This window comes from Nyctereutes procyonoides, unplaced genomic scaffold, assembly GCF_905146905.1.
Source record: "Nyctereutes procyonoides isolate TBG_1078 unplaced genomic scaffold, NYPRO_anot_genome, whole genome shotgun sequence".
NCBI lineage: Eukaryota > Metazoa > Chordata > Mammalia > Carnivora > Canidae > Nyctereutes > Nyctereutes procyonoides.
This window is the reverse complement of record NW_026575082.1, coordinates 24,434,220-24,453,332: the sequence shown is the minus strand read 5'-3', so window position 1 is coordinate 24,453,332 and position 19,113 is coordinate 24,434,220. Positions and strand designations below refer to the sequence as shown.

Genomic DNA, 19,113 nt, shown 5'->3' with positions numbered 1-19,113 from the left:
CTGAGTTCTTTTGACATGACCATAGTAGTCTTTGATGATTTTCTTACTATCTGGTATGACAAGAGATTCCATGCTCATCTTGTACATTTTCTGCACTAGACCTGGAACCAGCTATTTTTTCAAAAAGGCTTGGCTTCTTTAAATGGGAAGTTGCATTTTAAGAACATAATCTAAGTATTAGGGATGCTCACTGATACTAGGTTATTGTTTTTAGGTCTTTTCAGTGAATAGAGCTAGGCATATATACAAGTGCAAGATAAAAAAAGATCTTTTGAATTTATTGTAATATATTCAATTCAAATTTAGCATTTCAGGATTACTGGGGTTTTATCTAACATTTTCTGTATTACATTATCTTTCTTTTATACTGAGAATCCCAGTTCTCAAGGACATGAGGAATGATGGAATTAGAGTACCTTGTGCTTTATTCCTTTGATTTATCTCATTTTACAGATACAGCCAAGTTAGAAGAAAAATACTAAGACTGTAACCACCAATTATGATTACTAAAAAGTTTATTACAGAGGAAGGGATATCCTATCCCTCTCCTCTTTAGAGTTTTTCAGTAATTGAAGTTTTGAAAAATGATGCTAAGGTCTGAATGTTTGTTGTCCCCCTAAAATCATATGTTGAAATCCTAGCTCCAGGGTTATAGTGTTAGAAAGTGAGGCCCGAGGGAGGTGGTTAGGAAGTTATTAGGTATGAGGGCCAAGCCCCTCTGAATGGAATTATTGCCCTTGAAGAGGAGCCAGCAGAGAGTTAGCTCACCCCTTCTACTATGGGGGGTTACAGTAAGAGCATGGCTGTTTGTGAGGAAATGTGCTCTCACCAGACACCAGACACTGAATCTGCCAGCACAGTGTTCTCAGCCTTCAGAACTGTGAGAAATAAGTGTTTATAAGTCACCCAGTTTATAGTATTTTTGTTACAGCAGCTTGAATAGACTAAGATGGTTTATATTTCCATATGGAAACAGTAAATATATATTATAAAAGGGTCATAATTCAGAAAGACATTGATAGGCAGAAAAATTGATACCAATATGATGCAATTTGATGTGGATGAAAATGCAGGTTTGCACTGTATTCTGGTTCAGAAACTGAATTACATAAGTTTAGGATGGGAAAGTGAAAAGGTTAGTAGTAAAACAGAACACAGTAAAACTAGAAACTATGATGTATATTAAGAATTTGAGGCAGCTGAAAACAAAACCTCACCATTGGATTTTCATGCTGCATTCGTGGAAGCCTAGTATCTAATCAGTGCCTGTGATTTTGCCATGGAAACCCACATTGGTCAGGCCACATCTGTGTTCAGTTTTAGGTTTCATGCTAAAGTATGGACAATGACATACTAAAAAATTTGGATACCATGTCACATGAGAAGTAAATTGAGGATCCCAAGGATGGAAAGAACTCATATTTATAAGATGCAGGGCTTTAAATAAATGGAGTGGCTCCATGGTGAAAGAAGAAGTGGAATTTTAGCATTGCTTGAGATTATCATTCTGAAGCCTGTGAGTACAAGGTATAGGGAAGCAAAGTTCTGCCCTGCTGTTGGAAGGTGGCTTCTCTGGCAGTTGGACTTGTTCAACAGTGGGATGGACTTCTCAAGTAATGAGCTTTCCTGTCTCTTTTTTTTCTTTTTTAAGATTTTAAGTAATCTCTACATCCAACATGAAGCTTGAACTCACAACTCCAAGATCAAGAGCTACATGCTCTACTGACTGAGCCAGGTGGGTGCCTCAAGATTCCATGTCTTTACAGTTATTTAAGCCAGCATACAAGCAAAGTCATATGGTTATCTGCTAACTCGAATACTCCACTTTTCCATTGAGTATGTAATAACAGCAAGGAAGGAATATTTTTTTATGGCAGATAAACATGATTGTGAACTCCGTTTAGAGAATTTAATTTTCCAGGAGTTGTCTCTGGTGGACACCTAGCAAGGAGACATTGCCTATTTACGTTGATACTATAATCACATAGATGATGAATGATATGAACGGCAGTACTTCATCAGAAATATTATCCCAAAGAATTAAACTTTCGGATGCCAGCTACATTAAACACATCTTGGTGCAAGCCAGCCACAACAACTGCAGAGGGTACAGATTCTTCCAACGCGTTCACCGTCAAATGACACTATTCTTGAGATTGACGTGTGTATTTCAGAGATTTCCTTTCACCCAACAGGCATATGGCTACGGCACAGTTGGAAATTGATTAGCTTTTTTTTCTGACTGTTGTTGGCCTTTGGAATCAGTGAGACCAATGTGTTTGCAGTTTCTGATGGAGCATAGAGAATGTGAGTTGTGGGTGGGCCATGGAATCAAAGACTTAAGCTTCAACTGTAGCAAGTCTTGACAATGGCGGCTCTCTTGAGTGATAAATGAGGTGTGCCCTCTACCCCAAGAACCGAGCCAGGCTCTCCTTACCCAAGCAAGCTTTCCACTTTCCTGATTTCTCTCGTTATCAGTGAAGAAAAAAAAATCACATCTCTCAGCCACTTTGGAAGCAGGTTTATTTTAGGGTCAGATCAAGAATAAATATCCTGTAGAGCTTCTCTTCCCAGAAAAATGTGTTCTCTGCTCTCAGGAAGGTTGTAATTTGATTGGAGATACAGAAAGATAAATACAAGTGAAGAGATATGCAGCATTACAGTGTACCCAGCAAGGACAATTATCAATATTTGTCAGTGGTAATTCTGTGTAGTTCCATGCTATACTGTGTTTTATCCTGTTAGACCTTGGGCCTCCGCTATAGATATCCGTACTCAGATAAATAAGTCTGACAAAAGATGTCTGCAATTTTAAGTCATGGAATTTCCAGGTAATACTTAAAAAATGAGCATGAATAGCTGTGAAAAGAACATAAGTACATATAATGTGGACTTTCCAATTTCTGCCCTTAGATGTACTGGCTGTTTAAATTTATTTACAAAGATAGCTTGGGTCAAGAAATTCTATAGTAGCATTACTCAAAAGGTAAAAAGTACACTGGGCGGTAGGGCAGTTGGACTCCTTCTCATACAAGGCCTCTCAGAAGTGGAAACTGAGTAAAAAGAGAAAGACTGGCACGGGCTGCTTTTTCATAATACAAGTGAGAGGGGATATGAAAGTGTCCATTCCTGGCCCCAGTGAGAATTTCTGGTATTTTTTGTCCCATCTTCTCTCTCCACTGAATTTAGTCCCTTTTCCCCAAGAGGAAGTGGCAGATGAATGGGAGATGAATATAGCAACCCCACCAAATTTTGCATTAAGAATTTCCTTTCAGGGGTGCCTGGGTGGGTCAGTCAGTGAAGTGTCCAACTCTTGGTTTTGGCTCAGGACATGATCTCAGGGTCCTGGGATTGAACCCCACGTTGAGTTCTGTGCTCAGTGGGGAGTCTGCTTGAGGGTTTCTCTCCCTCTCCCTCTGTCTCCACACCCCCTGCCAAATAAATAAATAAATAATCAATCAATCAATATTAAAAAATTAAAAAAATATTTGCCTTTCAGAAGAAGAAGTTTTGCACCAAATATCTGGACGTTGAACGTGCTTTGTAGTTACTGGCTTATGGGGAGGGGGTGTGGAGATAGCACATGTTTAAGGTTATGGGTCCCAAGCAGCCCCCTGTGAAAGGAGCTCAATTGCTCATCAAGGTGATGGTGGCCTCAGGGAGTTATTTGCTAAAAATGTGCCTCTGCATATAAGTTACCATTGTTTTGTCACTTTAGTGTCCACGGCCTGCCAGCATCTCCAGGGATGAATTCCAGTAGGGGAGGGATAGTGGGCTTGAGCTGAGGGCATACATCTTTCCTTAAATTCTAAGTGCTTCTTTTTGCACTTTATGTTGGGGGCTGTTCCATGGCTCCAAGCACACCCCACAGGCAGGACAGCCAACATCACCATGGCCCTGAGCCCGACTGGCATTGCCTCATCTGCCGGGAGATTAGAACATCACCGCTCTGGGCCTCTCCACATGAGTTCTCGCCACGTGAGTTCTCGCATTGGTCCGTCATGCATGTTATCTGATGGGTTGCCTGGATGGTATCATCACTACCTCATCCGGGTCAGGTGTTATCACTGGAGTGAAGGCCACACTGACAGAATGGAGAAGGGCCTGTTTGATGAGAAATGATGAGCTGCATGTTGCTCAGTACAGGCGTCTCCCGGCATGATGTCAGCTGCGTATTGTTGTCCCACGTGGGGTTTGCCCCCGGTCAATGAGAGCAGGGTGATGGCGGAGCCAGGCATGCCTGGTCCCATTCCTGTCAGCAGCTGGCTTTGATGCAGTTGGCACATGTTGACATGCAGTGGTTTCATGGGTAAGAGGAGCATGAACTTGGATTGTCATCCACAGAGGAGGTGGATGGGCAAGGATGTATATTTGGAATACAGGGTGAGCAGAGGTGCTAAGAGCAAAGAGCTGGCTTTTAGAATTTGCCACAGTTGTGTTGCCTTGTACATGGACGTTGCTGTTGGGGCCGGTGAGGTGCGTGCTGTGCTAGCTTACGTAGGCCCTCTCAGCATCACTTGTGCTATTCATGTAGCTTGTAGTGGAACCTTTCTTGTTTTTTCTGCATGTGAGTCACAATTTTACTTTCATATATTTGTGTCAGTACAGTGTCCTAGCGACCTTATCAAGCAGAGTCTTTTGCAGTCCGAATAAACCCTATAGTGTGGACCTTCGGAATATGCCAGTAAATTTGCAGGTAGCGGGGAGCTGACACGTTGGAGATCCAGGCATGATCTGGAGCAGCTGTTGGGGATACCACGGAGCCCGCGTGGCCTCGCCATCTGATCATGAAACGTTGCTCCGGTCGGGTACAGCCCCATGGCCTTCGGATCCCGGTTCCCTTGCCTCGGGTATGCGTCCACGTGTCTCAGCTGGACCATAGCAGACATAGAGACACGTCTTGGAAGACAAACTGAGTAAAACAAGTAGAAAATTCAAAAGGTGAAAGTAGCAGAAAGCAGCTTTGATAGATCTAACAATATGGAAACCAACTTAATAGAAATGAAAAGGGGAAGGCGAAGATGATAAACATCATAAATTATTCTTGAGTGAGATTTAGTATTTATTCGTGTTAAAGGCCAGAAGGTTCCTTCCAACTTCCATTATGAAAATTACACGAGGAATCTGCAGATCACTGGATGTGGGCTTGTTGACTGCATGCCTTCCGAGAAGGGCTTAATTGGAAAACTACAATTTTTTCCTTTCTTTGCTTGAGATATGAGGACCCAACTCATTTTTTGGGAAAAACTAATCATGTTTCTAACAAGTTCTATGTGCTGTTATCACAAAAACGTCAACTGGCAGAAAGGCTTGAGAAATAAGAATGGAGAATGGGGGTGGATGGGCAGGCTGTGAGTCGCTTCTTTTAATGAAAATCTTTAGGATTGACTGCACCAAAGGAAAATGATAGTAGAAATTAAAATGCAGATTTCTCAAGTGTGCTTGTGTGGTTTAATTATTCCACACCAAAAAGAGTCTTTGTCTAAACAGAACAAAACCTGCTACGCATCATGTCAGAGGGGCTAGGAGTCAGCTCTGAGAACAGTTTTGCATTTTTAACTACCATGTTGTCTTTGTGTTAGTGTTGGCTTGTGACCTAGGCTTTTAGGAAGTATTTTGACAGCTGACAATGATAATAGTAGTTCTCATTTCCACAATAAAATATGTAGTGTCAGGAGCAGTACTATAATAAAAATATTATATTATTATAATATAAATATAAATATAATAAATAATATATGAAAGTAAAATTGTGACTTACATGCAGAAATAAATATTATAATATAATAAATAAATATAATATTTAATAATATATATTATTAAAAATAAATATTGGTTGGAGTCTCATAGATACCTTAAGTCTTTATAATTATAATTCTCATTTTAAAAAATGTGCAACAATTAATTGCCAGATTAAAAGCATTAGAGTACTCCTTTAGGTGGAATCGTAATATGATTTGACACTTTCCTTTTTGCGATGCCTGTCAGTATTAAAATTCTCTAAATAATTCCGTGTACCGTGCAGGTTTTTTGCTGACTCTTTTAGACCTGATCCTTTTATCAGAAATGAGTGAAGGTGAGTTTTTTTTTTATAAATTTTAGAGGATTGTTTTCAAATAAATATTCCAAAGAATAACAAAGAATGAGTTTTAACATACATTAAATAAAAATATTTTACAATAATTTCTGTGGCATGATACTATTTTTTTGTTAAAAAAATATACACACATATTTAGTCTATAGGATATATACCAAGATACTAACATCAGTTTGTTCTGGTGATGGGGTTGTAAGTGTTACTTTTTAAAATTACTTACCTATATTTTCCATTCTTTCCCACCATGAACATTATTCCGTTTTTTTTTTTTTTTAAGAAATATTCTTTAATGAGACGTATTATTTGGGTTTTTTGTGTGTAGGGTCACATGTTATACAAATAGCAAGTCGATTTAAAAATCCTTGGGGGGAAAAAATAAAAAATAAGAAATAAAAATAAAAATCCTCGGGGGAAGAACTTTGTTCTCCTTTTCCTGCTTAACTAAAGCCAGTGATACTTCGAAAAGAATTATGCCTGGAGGAGTCTGTCAGTAGTTCCTTCCTGTAGAAGGAAAGGAAGGGAGCAGGTAAGCCTGGAGGCAGGTATTATGCAGCTCTGCATTTGATAGAGCACCTGTTGTGTTTGGAGTGTGTGATGTGCTCTGAGGGAGTAGATGCAGGGCATATAGGGCAGTGTCCTTGCACATCCGCATCCGCATCCACAGCTTATGGTCTGACTGGAGATCCAGGATGTACCCTCAGAGCAGTTAGTGAAGGAAACGGTGTGTGGTGTCTGGTACAGGTAATTAGAAAAACTGCTCATCTTTGTGGTCTAGTCCTGGGCCTTGGGATAATTAGGGCCCAGGAATATTGCCTCCTGAAGGGTAGAAGACAGAGGGGCCGGTTCAGAGTATGGGCTCTGGATTGGCTGATTTGCATATCAAAGGCTTGCTCCCAGACGCGTCATTTACTATCTCCAGGAATTTTCTAGATCTGGGAGAGGCATCCTCCTTCTGGTCAGTGAGGCCCCTCCCAAGATTTCAGTCTCATAAGATCCAGAAAATAAAAAAAAAAAAAAACATGATTGATAACCATCTTGGGCTTCAGTTTCGTGTTTGCTGATTTACAGTATTTCAATCGTATTTTGAGTGTTCTTCTGTGCCCTCTAAGTGTTTAATTCTAACAATCTTATGAATGAGTTACTCACTGTTAAAAACAAGAGAAAAGCTGCTCGTGATGTGGTGTGGATGTGGATGTGGAGCACGTAGGAGAAAGATGAACGTAGATAGGAGTCATGGAGGAAACTCTAGTATGGTTTTGTGAACTTCGTCTCCCTGGAAGACAGGTGTCTGTCTGTCTGTCTTTGGAAAGATCTCCTGCGTGGTAGCCCTGCTGGTACTCCAGCGTCAGGCCATTGCTCTCCACCATGAGTGTTGGCTCTAGGTGTTGCTAAAATAGAAAAATCTCTTAACTAAATGGGGTGCTGTCTTCTCCTACATGGAAAACTTAGTTTCCCTCACATGTATTTCTCTCACACGTCTTCATTAACGCCATGGAACGGAAGCTGGGCCGCGGGAAATGAGACAGATAATTCTAGCACAAAGTCAGGCTGCTTTTACTTCTGTGGTCCCTGTTACAGAAATACTAATTTTCAATATTCGTGGTACTCTCTACCACTCTGTAGAGAGTGATGGAATTCTTAAAACCTTCTCCACTTTTTTATAATATAAATTTATTTTTTATTGGTGCTCAATTTGCCAACATATAGAATAACACCCAGGGCTCATCCTTTTTTTTCTTTTGCTCATAAGAAAGATTCCGCAGTGTTGCTCCGAAGACAGCCTGTGCATATGAACACTCTCCACTGGCCGTTTCCTTTTCTGATAATACCCCGTTTGTAGCTAGACATGGGGAAATGTCATAAGAATAAATTCATTTGATTCTGAAATATACTTCCTGTGAAAACCCATTTAGATTGAAGTCCTTTCATTCAAAGGGCTGCCTGTCTCAGGTAACAAAGATTCCCTGGCTGGGTTTTATGATTTTTTTTTTTTTTTGACCAGAAGGATTTACTGGTTATTTGAAATTCAGAGTAGGTATCTGCTCCTATAAGTTCTGAACTCACAGTGAATTGGGTGTTTATCTCCAAGTTGATGAATGTTCTGCAAGAGACCCTGGTTACTTTTAAATTAAAGGAGAGAATAACCCGCAGCGTAGTGTCTTTCTTACACTGTCTCCCTAAAGATAGTTAATGGAACCATTCACAGGTCCTTCTATGGAAAAAGCAGGCTTGTTGGATGTTCAGCTAAAATTAAATATTTGATTTTTGAAGATTGGTATTTCTTTATTCCTGGATTGACCATTTTACAGAAAAAGCTCTTAGAGATCAGGGTCTGTAATATATGTATTTGATATTGTGATCTTCAACATGAGAAAAAATAATTATGAGGGTTGTTTGATCTTTAACATCTGAATTCTGTCTTTGGTTTAATCTCTCCTTAAAAAAAATAAAACAACAACAAAACAAAACCTTTATAGCTCCTTGCTTCAAGTAGCAAGAATACCCGAGATTCAAGTCCCATTTTTTTTAATTTAAATTTATTTTTTATTGGTGTTCAATTTGCCAACATATAGAATGACACCCAGTGCTCATCACATCAAGTGCCCCCCTCAGTGCCCGTCACCCAGTCACCCCCACTCAAGTCCCATTTTTAAGGCAAAATTGGTGAATCCTGGTGTTGACTCCTCTGTAAGTTGCTTCTCTGGGAGTCTGGGTCATGACCGGTCCTTATGGTAGATGTCTGAGAGAACCACTGGTCCTTCTAGGGTGTGTCCCCGAGGTCACTGTTGACAACAGATCTCTGAATGAGATGCAACAGGGGTTAACCCACACACAATTACTGTTTTTATAAAATCATTCAGAAGTGGAGAACATTTCTTGGCTGTCTGATGGATGAATCCCTCTTCAGCAGCCTTGACATGTGGTGGTTCAACCTTTCTCCAACAGCTGCAGCGATAGGGAGCCTCCTGCCTCGTAAACTAGCTCACTGCAGTTTCACATGGCTCTAAATTATTTAAATTTATTTCCTGTCAATGAGTAGAAGCCACATTTTTTCGCTCGGAGGTCCTAGTTGTGATCATGAGAACCATGCACCGTAACCCTACGCGCCGTCCACAGGAAAGTCCTTTGGCCATGTGGAGGAATGCATTATGACCCGTTCCAGCCCCAGTGAATTACAACCTGTGATAGAACTTGGAATCTTAGTTTTAAGTAAACTCCCCATATGGTTTTGATCCATGCAGGGTCTGAGAATCACTGTGTGGGCAGGAGAGACCAGTGGCCTGTGACAGCATGAGAAGGCTGGGCATCAGGTGGTGTGGACAGCTGGCGGGAGGCAGTGGGTCAGGCAGAGGAGTGCACGCGAAGCTCAAGGAGGACTCCCTCAGACACACAGGGACTAACAGGCTGGGAGGGCTTGAAAGGGGTCTCGGGTCAGAGTTGGGCGGGCCATTCCTTGGGACGGGAAGGAGCCCGGGGGGTTGAGGAGGCAGCAGGCCCAGTGTGGCTGATTGTGGGACTTGGGTAGAGGGCAGGTGTATAGCTGGACAGGTCGGACTCTAGAGGACTCTCACTCACACTCACGGATTCCGGGTCACACCATAGGTATCGGGGCACCGGTCAGCTCCCACCCAGGAGAGCCCTGAAGAGAGGGGTTTCATAGAAGCATAGCCATGGCGGTGGCAGTGGGGACAGAGGGGACAGCGTGGGGCTGTTGGCACATGGGTGGCCACGAGCGTGTGGGTCAGAAGCATGATGGTTTGAGGATGACTGCACCTTCTAAGTCACGGAGCATAAAAAGAGAAGAAACAGCTTTGGGAAGAAAGATTTGTTTTCGATGCCTTAAAATTGGGTATATCTGGGTGATATGCAAGTGAGAGTATCTAGGGAGTGGATCTGGAGCTCAGGAAAAGTTTTCTGAGCCCAAGTTGCCGTTCATAGGTGGTTGTGCGAATGAGCTTCCAGTGGGAAGAGATGAGGGGCCTGACACTGGGACTTGGGGTCACCAACACCTAGGGGATGGGTGGAGGAGGAAGAAGCAACAAAAGAAAGAGAGATGTAGGGAATAAAGGGGAAAGGAGAAGAAATGAGTGGGAAATATCAGAAAGGGAGATGGAACATGAGAGACTCCTAATCTGGGAAATGAACTAGGGGTGGTGGAAGGGGAGTAGGCGGGGGGTGGGGGTGACTGGGTGACGGGCACTGAGGGGGGCACTTGACGGGATGAGCACTGGGTGTTATGCTGTATGTTGGCAAATTAAACACCAATAAAATATAAATTTATAAAAATTAAAAAAAAGAGAGAGAGAGGAGAGCCAGACGCATAAGAGAGGACCAGGAGGGGGTGAGGACCTGACGTCTGGCGCGCAGTGGAGTGGGAGGCTGCATGTGGCAGTTCTGGCCACGGGGTGGCTGTTGCCCCAGCCTGGGCGCCCCTCGGCTGTGGCCCCTCCGTGTTTAAGGAGCTGTAGTTACTAACTGCCCAGTTTGCATCAGAATTTAACTTTATAAATTCTATCTAAATTGAGCAAATATTAAAAACATAGGTATAAAGCAGTTTTTTTTTTTATAAAACAGCTATGATTTTTTTTTCCACCTGTCATCCCTCTGTGCTCTCTCCGTCCCATCCATCTGTCCACGTAGATGTGTGCCAGGTGCTCTTCTAGATGCTTCTATGGCACTTTCCTGATTTACTCCATTTATATGATTTCTGTAGCCACTTTCTCTTAGGTGGTTTGGGGCCGGCTTGCTTAGGAGCACCTTCAGTTTTGGAAGGTCCTCCTGGCCAAGGACCTGTTTGAACCTTCTGGAAAATATTGATAAGCGGTTTAGTGCGTGTTCTTTACAAATCTCTTCTTTCATACCTTTTGGGGTGGAAAGGGGGTCTGCTAGGGTTCTGGTTCAATCTCTCCCTTTACCCGTGAGGAAACGTGAGACTAGAGAAGCTGTGCAAGGTCGTGGGGGGGCGATGGTGGTGATGGGGGCCCAGGCCTTAGGGAAGTGAATCATCTCCAAGCTCCTCACCAGCCAAGCACAATCTCTTATGTGTCTGTCCAGTTTTCTTTATTTAACTTACTTATTTCCTTTTCCCTTTAAAAACTTGAATTTGTTCGTTTAGCAAAGCGCTAGGACTTTCTTTTATGGTTGTTTTTCTGTCCCACTTATGTTTTCATCCTTTCTGATTGGAGGAAGTGGAGGACAAAGTGTTTGGCTTTTCTTTGTTTTGTGATATTTCTTGTTTGCTGTTTGTTATCTGGTGTTGGATGTACCTGTGTAGCTCCTGGGTGGACAGGGTCTCACGGAGCATCTCCTGAGGACAGGAGAGGTCCTCACCCCTGCCCCAGGGCCTTATTCCTTTGTGCTGGTGGTGTCTGGGGGTGTCTGGGGGTGCTGCAGCCCTGGCCCTGCTTCTCCGGAGGAGCCAAGTGGGTCCGGCCCAGAGAGGCTGGCCTTCCCCTGGGAGGAGCTCCTGGAAGTCAGAGTTTGTCACGGTTTTACTTCGCAGCCTTCAGCAAAGCCTTTGGCCTTAGCTGACCCCAGTCTTACCTGTGTGTGAAGGAGGAATGGGTCAAGTTACTTGACTGTGGGGGACGGAGCAGCCTTATAACGGATGGGATGCACTATTACAGCATGAGGACATAGATGCACTCCTCGGTCTTTCGTTTGAAATGCCAGTTGAAATACGTATCAGGATTCAAAAGCAACCATGGGGTCTTGTCTAGGATGAACCGTCTGACGCCCGGAGTCCCATGACTCGGGGGGCCCGTGGCGGGGAGCCGGAGGTAGCTGCCCACACTAATCGCGGGGGGCAGGGGTGCGAAGGTGCACAGCTTCCTACCCTGCGCCTCTCTCGGGGGCGCCTCACTCAGGTGGCAGGTAGGCAGGTGGCCCGGAGTGCCGCGAACAGAGGGGGCCTGGGGAGGGCATTCAGGCTCAGTGGGGTCAGGGTGAGGCTCGGACGTGCCCTCAGCTCTGCTGTCCTGTTGCTGGCTGGTGGTGCACCAAGTGGCTTCATAGCCACGTGCCCTCTTCCATAATCCCCTGCTGCTTTTCATGTGAAATACTTCGATTTCTGGAAGCTGGGAGGCTGATACAGGGAGGAGGGCGTAGGGTCTCCAAGGGCAGATCTACTGCAGCAGAGGCCTTGTTTCCAGACTCTGGCAAGTTTACAAGTCGGATCAAAGACAATGGGCTTTCACCCGTGCCGTGGATTTGTAGTGGCAACAAGCGGGGCAGCTCCGGGTCCTTCGTGTCTGTCTGGATTGTGATATCGCCCGTGTCCATAGACAGGAACAGAGAGGACATCCCCCGTGGGTGCGGACAGGCTGGAAAGGGGGGCTTGCCCACATGAGAAGATGAGGCTGACTTGCTGGCTCAGAACTTCTCCAGCTCCAAGGGCAAGGACATGGAGCCCTGCCATCCTACCCTTCAAAAGCAGGCCCACTCCGCCTCCGGCCAGCGGCTCATGCAGGTGAGCAGCCTGTGCTGCTCATCAACGGATGAGTCTCTGTGATGTGGCTCGCGGGGGAGAGAATGCTCTGGTGCTCGAGGTGCGTGGATCGCACTGCATTGTCTCCAGGAGCCTACCAGGCACTGGGTTGCCGTTGTCCTTGCTGTTTCTTTCCCACTATGGCTTTGTCATAATTGCTGCTGTTTCTTTTATTTATTGAAACTTCACTAGCAGAGCTGGTCATCTGTTGGATTTTCGCAGGAATCTGTCCGGTTGAGGTGAACCTCGTACGTGTGGCTTCCGCCCCTCGGCGCCATGTGCTCGTTCATCGTTGCTGGCGGATGTGTTCTGTCTCCGTGTCTGTTCTGCACCCATCTCTGTCATGCGTCCTCCTGCATGGGCTCCGCGTGTGTAATATGTGACGCAGAACATACAACAGATAGCGTGTGTAACTACATAACTTGAATACAATTTCCATATGTCACGAAGACGCGTTTGCCTGTTACTTGTAATGGCCCTTGTCAGCGCTGAACCCTTCTCTCGGGAGCCTTTGGCCTTCGTTGCCACCTGTTCCGTTCTCTGGTCACCCCGCTGTTGGTGTTGGGACTTTCTGTCCAGGCGGTGTGGCAGGCCAGTGCAGAGGGAGGAAACGTCTTATGCCCTGAGTGATTTTGCCAGAGGAAGCTGTCAGCTGTGTGTGTCCAGCCGTGAACTAGACACCAAGAGGAACGGGAGGGCCAACGCCAGCTGTGGGACGACGTGTGTTAGCCAGATGCCGATGCTGGGCTCGCGTCAACAGGGCGCATGTGAGCTGAGGATCAACGGCTGCTCACCATTCTTCTAAGGGTATTTTGTTTTCTTCCGTTCAGTTAAGTATCTGTGGAGCACTTACGTCGGGAGCCCTGTGTTGGGAGCCAGAGTGTTACGCATTTACTGCCCACAGGAAGCCACTCAGCCTGGTAGTGACCGAAAAGCGAAAAATATGCTGGGATAACAGGTGCTTGAAGAAGGGCTGCGTGTGGCAGGAGGCCCCAGAGGCGAGAGTCGCAGGTGGGTGTGTGTTGCGTGGGGGGGACGCCGCTAGGGCGCTCCAGGCGCGGGCTGGCCACGGCATCCGCTGGGCTTGTCGGGACGGCTGCAGCGTGGGGCTCGCACAGGAGCTGGGGGGGCGATGGGCGCGGGAGGAGGAGGCGCAGCTGGACTGCAGCGGCCATGGGAGCCACCGAGCCTGAGCTGCACCCTGCAGCAGCGGGAGCCACCAGAGCACGCCCAGAGGGAAGGCAGCTCCACGGGACTGGCATTTTCCAGAGCTGCACCTGTGCCCGCAGACCTTCAATAAATGCTCGGACTTACCCCCTGCAAATATGGAGAGTGAGCTTCATGTCTTGTAGATAAATCTCCGGTCCTCGAGTGTCTTGTTCTCAGAGGACATGCTTCTCCTAAGTACCGAGGGGACTCCCAGAGCTGGAGGGCCTCTCCTCGCATGTCTCCTGCCTCGTATTTAAACCAGGGGTGATGGAATCTTGTCTCACATTAAGATCTTTCATCCATTTTGAGTTCATCAAAATCCTTGAGGAGAACACAGGCAACACCCTTTTTGAACTCAGCCACAGCAACTTCTTGCAAGTTACATCCATGAAGACAAGAGAAACAAAAGCAAAAATGAACTATTGGGACTTCATCAAAATTAAAAGCTTCTGCACAGTAAAAGAAACAGTCTACAAAACTACAAGACACCCTACAGATCGGAGAAGATATTTGCAAATGACACATCAGATAAAGGGCTAGTTTCCAAGATCTATAAAGAACTTATCAAACTCAACAGCAAAGAAACAAACAATCCAATCATGAAAGGGGCAAAAGACATGAACAGGAATCTCACAGAGGAAGACCTAGACATGGCCAACAAGCACATGAGAAAATGCTCTGCATCACTGGCCATCAGGGAAATACAAATCAAAACCACAATGAGATCCCACCTCACACCAGTGAGAATGGGGAACATTAACAAGACAGGAAACAACCAATGTTGAGAGGATGTGGAGAAAGGGGAACCCTCTTACACTGTTGGTGGGAATGTGACCTGGGGCAGCCACTCTGGAAACTGTGTGGGGGTTCCTCAAAGAGTTAAAAATACATCTGCCCTATGACCCAGCAATTGCACTGCTGGGGATTTACCCCAAAGATACAGATGCAGTGAAACGCCGGGACACCTGTACCCCGGTGTTTATCGCAGCAATGTCCACAGTAGCCACACTGTGGAAGGAGCCTCGGTGCCCATCGACATATGATGGATACAGAAACTGTGGTCTATGTATACAATGAGATATTCCTCAGCCATTAGGAACGACAAATACCCACCATTTGCTTCGACGTGGATGGAACTGGAGGGTATTATGCTGGGTGAAGTAAGTCAGTCGGAGAAGGACAAACATTATATGGTCTCATTCATTTGGGGAATATAAAAAATAGTGAAAGGGAATAAAGGGGAAAGGAGAGAAAATGAGTGGGAAATATCAGAAAGAGAAACAGAACATGAGAGACTCCTAACTCTGGTAAATGAACTAGGGGCGGTGGAAGGGGAGGTGAGCGGGGGGTGGGGGTGACTGGGTGATGGGCACTGAGGGGGGCACTTGATGGGATGAGCACTGGGTGTTACTCTATATGTTGGCAAATTGAACAGCAATAAAAAATAAATTTATTAAAAAAATCAGGGGTGACTGTGAAGATCGCCCCTTTCAGCCCAGCTTTGCCGCCAAGCCGTGCTGCCTACCCGGGAGCAGGGCTCACTCAGGCTTGGAACAGTGGGGAGCTTCCGTGGGGCTGTTGAGGTCTTGTCCCTGGAATATGTCCATTAGGACAGAGTAGTTAGCACGTGGACAGTTCTAGTACTCAGCCAACATCCTTCCAATCACACTCCTGATAATAAGGGGCCTTTCACACGGGAGCTGTGGCGAAGATCTGTGTTAGTGGCACAGTATTTCTCCATAAGAAGTGAATTTTATATCCCGACCACAATTCGCAGAAAGAAGTAAGCGCTGCATTGTGACCCAGCATGCACCTACCAGTACCTACACATCAATGTCTGTGCAGACATTGCCCGGGGCAATGCCCACTCTTACTTTCTGAGATGTGCTCTTTCCTTCTCTGTTGAAAAAACATATACCGGTTGTGATCCATGACATGAACTTCACAGCCCACTAACGGGTCACAACCCAGTTTGAAAAACACTGTCCTGTAGGAACCTACAGTCCTTGGTGATGGGCTTGTGGCCCCTGCTCATGTTCCAGCGGGCACAGAGAGGAAAAGGCAAAGGGCGTACATGGAGAACTACGATACGCGTCACGGAGAGTCAGGGCTGGGGTTGAACACTGTCTTCCATGAGCCAGTTTCACTGCTTTTACTTACTAGAGTTGGCTGTGTTGACGGTCCTTCATGATTCCCCTCATGAGAGTGCTCTTTGTAGGGCACTTTACGTGGAGCCTACTTGGTTTAGTATTTGCACCACCCGTACACAGCAAGTTTAATTATTCCTACTACTAAAAACGCAAAAGATGATGCCCTTTCCATTTCCTATACTGCCAGAGTAGCTGAGAGACCCCACTTGGAATGATCCAGGGAGTGGCCATTCTCTGTGACATCAAGCCTTGCTTTGTTTTTATTTATTTATTTATTTATTTATTTATTTATTTATTTATTTATTTATTTAATTGTTTATTTATTTATTTATTTATTTTTTAAATAATAAATTTATTTTTTATTGATGTTCAATTTGCCAACATACAGAATAACACCCAGTGCTCATCCATCAAGTGCCCCCCTCAGTGCCCGTCACCCAGTCACCCCCACCCCCCACCCTCCTCCCCTTCCACCACCCCTAGTTTGTTTCCCAGAGTTAGGAGTCTTCCATGTTCTGTCTCCCTTTCTGATATTTCCTACCCATTTCTTCTCCTTTCCCCTCTATTCCCTTTCACTATTATTTATATTCCCTAAATGAATGAGACCATATAATGTTTGTCCTTCTCCGATTGACTTATTTCACTCAGCTTGCTTTGTTTTTAGATGTGGGTGGTGTCTCCTTCATGGTTTTTTGATCTTTCTACCTTTTCTCACCAGATTATGCTAATGAGATTTTCAGACTGGGCTAGTGGCTCTGAGAACGTGTTGCTGGCTTGATGAACCAGGTTCTGGCAGTGAGGGGTAGAGACGGCTGCAGAGAAGGCTCCCCCCCCCCCCCCCCAGGATTTAGCTGGTTGTGGAAGTCGTTCCCTATATTCCTCTTCATTTGATGCTCTATGAGAACAGTCTATGGAGAAACTGAGATTGAGGACACAGGTGTGTGAAGAGGATGAGGTCTCCTGTGCTCTAAGATTGGGGCTGTCCCCAGAGGCTTGACCTTCCATACCCTACTGCTGGATCCCCAGCCACAACTTTTTTATTTTTATAAATTTATTTTTTATTGGAGTTCAATTTGCCAACATCTAGCATAACACCCAGTGCTCATCCCGCAAGTGCCTCCCTCAGTGCCTGTCACTCAGTCACCCCCACCCCCACCCACCTCCCCTTCCACCACCCCTAGTTTGTTTCCCAGAGTTAGGAGTCTCTCATGTTCTGTCTCCCTTCCTGATATTTCCCACTCATTTTCTCTCCTTTCCCTTTTATTCCCTTTCACTATTTTTTATATTCCCCAAGCCACAATTTTATGTCGTCTCTGCTGTGTTGCTGTGGCCTGTCATGATCTCCCAGATAAAACACTGTGAGTAATGACGGGGGCACCTTCTACTAGGTAAACTGAGTCTGCGAGAACTCCGATTCAAGGAGCTGCTCAATCAGGGAATAAACCTTTTTACTAATGCATATGTTTTTATTTGAGGGAAGATCCATTACAGGATTCCCTAAAGCATCAGGAACTTCATTATGTTTAAAAGAACATGAGATTTAGCTCAGTTTTATATTCCGTTCTATGCCCAGCTCTGAATAACTAACTTCTCATGATATCTGAGCCATAATTTCTGTGTATATGGCACAGTGAATTGGACTGGATGACAATATCTAAAAGCTTTTCCTGTTTCCGAATTCCACAGTTCTGCGCGAGTGTAAGAAATTAGCTTAGGGGCAGCCCTGGGTGACTCAGCGGTTTAGCACCGCCTTCGGCCCGTGGCCTGATCCTGGAGACCCCAGATCAAGTCCCATGTCGGGCTCCCTGCATGGAGCCTGCTTCTCCCTCTGTGTCTCTGCCTCTTTCTTTCTCTCTCTCTCTCTCTAATAAATACATAAATAAATCTTAAAAAAAAAAGAAATTAGCTTAGTTCACCATACAGTTCATCATACTTTTGAATTTAGTAGATACTTCCATGTGCAATATCCAGGGACACTATTGGGTGAGGTCAGGCCTAGCCCCCAGGAAGTCCTAATGCACTTGGCCTTTGTGGGGTAGACCTGAAGATTGTCCTCCCTACCACAGCCACACTGGTGGTGAACACAAAAGATGGCAGTGTCTTTTCTTCCTGTTTAGCTGTATTTTTGTGTGTCCTTTGAGAAGAGGGGGAAGGATTTGTTTGTCTGCAGTATCTTTTGCTGATCATTAAGCTAAATTCTGAGAGAAAGTGCCAATTAAGAAGTCTTGCCCTTGGGACTATTAGCATGTAGTGAAGTAAACAGGATAAATGCAAGACGGCACAAGGCGAGATGCAGAGAACACAAACGGCTCACAACAAATAATTATTGTACGTTAAGGGAAACGTTGGAGCATTTGGTGCTGTGAGTCCAGGGCATTCCTGGGGGGTGACTGGAAAACTGATACGAGGCACATCCTGGAGCCTAAAATTTTCCTCCTTCCCCACCCGAAGCTACGGAGAGGACGCTGATGAAGCCATTCCCTTCACAATGATGAATTTATAGTCTAGTTCAGTGGTTGCTGGATTGTGGGTCACAGGCCATCCCCTGGCTAGCACTTGTTTGTACAGATAAAGTTTTATTGGAACACGTTACATTTACTCGTTTATGTGTTCGTGGCTGCTGCTTTCATGCTATAATGACAGACGCGAGGAATAGGGGCGGAGGCCGTACGTCTTACAAAGCCATGCACCGTCTGGCCTTGTAGTGTAGGTTTGCTGGCCCACTCCAGTTGCTTTTTCATGTAAACTTCAAAGTGAACAGATACAAGTGCACGATAAACATCGGCCGCCGATTCTTGGGCGAGGGTCTCACAGACTAGCAGACCTCAGTGGAGCTGGGTGTAAGCACGACTCTGCGTTTATTCCCAATTAATCTTAACTTTTTTTTTTTTTTAATGGAGCACTTAACAGCTCACACTGCTTTGGCATCCTCTGCTGCAGCCCTTTAGTTTGCTACTTTTTGTGTGTGTTTGTTATCGTTTAAGCCAATGCAGAAATCCCTCATTTTGACTTTATTTTCTCATCACAGCAGTTGTAGCACTCTGGCTTCGTGTGCTTTGGGAACCTAAAAAGCAACTGAGTCTCAAACGAACTCGTGGCTTTTTTTAAAGTTTGTGTGTGACATTATATACGCATGTATAAATAAATACACATATATTTTTGCCTCGTTG

General features: G+C 44.9%; 1 protein-coding gene across 17 annotated transcripts in view; it reads left to right on the top strand.

The window, feature by feature from the left end:
* Positions 1–19,113, top strand: part of LOC129514487 (low-density lipoprotein receptor class A domain-containing protein 4-like) — a 387,588-nt gene that overhangs the window by 122,256 nt on the left and 246,219 nt on the right. For 5 of the 17 annotated variants that reach the window (XM_055333084.1, XM_055333096.1, XM_055333098.1 and 2 more), the window contains one exon: positions 1,652–1,735. The exons of 8 other annotated variants lie outside the window; for them this stretch is intronic. The gene's annotated coding sequence lies outside the window, so the exon portion shown is untranslated. Of the gene's footprint in view, positions 1–1,651; positions 1,736–13,414; positions 13,596–19,113 lie in introns of all 17 variants that reach the window. 4 more of the 17 variants (XM_055333095.1, XM_055333083.1, XM_055333089.1 and 1 more) reach the window with 2 other exon arrangements.